The sequence below is a fragment of the Triturus cristatus genome, chromosome 7, assembly GCF_964204655.1.
Source record: "Triturus cristatus chromosome 7, aTriCri1.1, whole genome shotgun sequence".
NCBI classification, from domain to species: domain Eukaryota; kingdom Metazoa; phylum Chordata; class Amphibia; order Caudata; family Salamandridae; genus Triturus; species Triturus cristatus.
Window position 1 is genome coordinate 173,359,557 of NC_140590.1, and position 2,348 is coordinate 173,361,904.

Consider the following 2,348-nt stretch of genomic DNA (forward strand, 5'->3'; position numbering starts at 1 on the left):
CATATCAGAACCGATTTAGACGTCCAGCTGGTTCATATGGTAGTGGACAAGATTTTAGTCATAGTTCTCTGATAAAAGGAATAGTGGCTATGGCTAGAATCGTGGAGAATGGTAAGATTCCCGTTGATGAGAAATGGGCATACGATGCTTGGAATGCTACGCCACTAGCCTTACAGATAGGAGTAGACAGGGAAAATCTCCACCAATTTGGACTGTGCCTCATTGAGGTAACTTTTGTCTACAAATAAATGGCCAGACTACTGACACTGGACAAGGAAAGAGTGTTTGTTCCCATACGTACATTCACACATCTCAGAATTCACCACGTTAGTGCCATCCCAGGGTACGTATTTTGTCTGCCATGATAGAGCCTACACATGGCTACCGACGGATTTTTCAGGAACATGCTATATAGCCTTTCTTCTCCCCCCTACATATACTGCTCTTTCGGGACATCACAGAAACAGATATGGCAGAGGGATTATTGATTCTAAAGACACGGCAGGACAAGAGGGAGGTGATTTCCTTAAAGGATTTCTTCCTTTTTGGGGCCCAATGGCCAACAGTAGAAACATGAGACAATTGGTTCGTGTTGTTGAGACTACCATAGATGTCACTGTGGGAGCCTTGAGCAATCTCACAGCTGAACTTCAGGCGGATCGTCTCAGGACATTGCAGAACCGGATTGCTTTGGATGTTATTCTTGCAGATCGAGGTGGAGTTTGTAAATTGATCGGATCTAGCTGTTGCATTTATATACCTGACGACGCCCCTACGGTATACCAAGCCATCTCCAAATTACATGTGATCTCCGAGTCGATTCATCAGGACGAAGGAGATTGGTCTTTGTTGGAATGGTTTTGGGGATTACTGTCCAAATGGGGATGGAAGGTATTAACATTCCTTGGAGTGATTTTGGCCACCATTTTTTCCTGTTGTCTCTGTATACATTGTGGCCCCCCCATCTGTGGTCTTTGTGCCACTATGTGTGTCTCAAGGCCTGTGCCATGGAAGACGGAGAGCATTAAAATGATGTTGCAGCAACAGCTTGATGACCTCATGGCCATTGACGTCGACTCAGATTAAAATGAGTCTGTGTGTCTTGCCTGAGTAATGGCAAAAGGAGGGTGTGAGGTAATTCAGTTTCCGATCTCGTTCGTATTTAGCCACCATTGTGTGTCTTTCTGCCATTTTGTGTTGCCCTCACTCAGGCGGCACGGTGAACGAAGAGTTGTTTTTCCTCATCCTACTGCAACGTGTCAAATAACCTCCTGCCTCTGTTTATAGCTGGTGTCAGGGTCCGGCCGACTCCACTAATCCTCGTCTGGTCTGACTGATACCTGTTTCAACTATCCGTTGGTTCGCACCATTCTTTCCTGACTTTATCTTATCCTCTGGCCTTCGCTACACTTTACTCATATTCGCTCATTTCACAACTGTCCTCTAGGCCATACAAATGTGTCCTGCCACCTGCAAGTCGACTTATAAACACTACCACTGATTAACTTGTGGGGAAGGGTGACAAACACTGTTGGGAGAGGGGCTTATTTGAGTTACTCAATATCTTGTTTTCACATTCTCCTCATTGGTTGACCCTGTATGCATTGGGAGTGTTCTTTGTGAATATAAAAGATTGTGCGCCACGAAGTAAAGTGGCAGTCTCCTAAGAACATACCGAGTGTACTTCTGGGACAACTGTACTTAGCTGCAGCTAATAAACCTTATCTTCTACGCCTAACAGAGTGTCCCGTGTCTCTGTCTGACAAAGCAGGTGAACTCAGGAGATTAAGGCGTACCCTGCACCGCCAGGCCCCTAAGGTCTTGGTTCTTCACTACTAGTTCGATTAGTCTTTCGCCCCTATACCCAGGTCGGACGACTGATTTGTATGTCAGGACCGCTACAGACCTCCACCAGAGTTTCCTCTGGCTTCGCCCTGCCCAGGCATAGCTCACCATCTTTCGGGTCCTATCATGCACGATCATGCTCCACCTCCCCGATGGAGTGGGTGAGACGGGCTGGTGGTGCGCCTGCCGCTGGAAGCGTGGCGGAATCCCACCTGAGCCGGTGCGTGCCGGCCCTCACCTTCATTGCCCCACAGGGTTTCGACTCGCACACGTGTTAGACTCCTTGGTCCCTGTTTCAAGATGGGTGGGTGGGTAACTGACATCGCCGCAGACCCCTGGTACCCGGCATGGGCCTCCCTGCCCAGTGGCGCTACACGGTTGGGGCGCACTGAGAACAGTCCACCCCCGTCACGCCTGGAGCAAGGGGCCCCGTCCCCCATTCAACCGCCCCGGCGCGCCCCTCGTGGTGGCTAGGAACGGGTGCCCGGGGGAGGGCGCGGAGG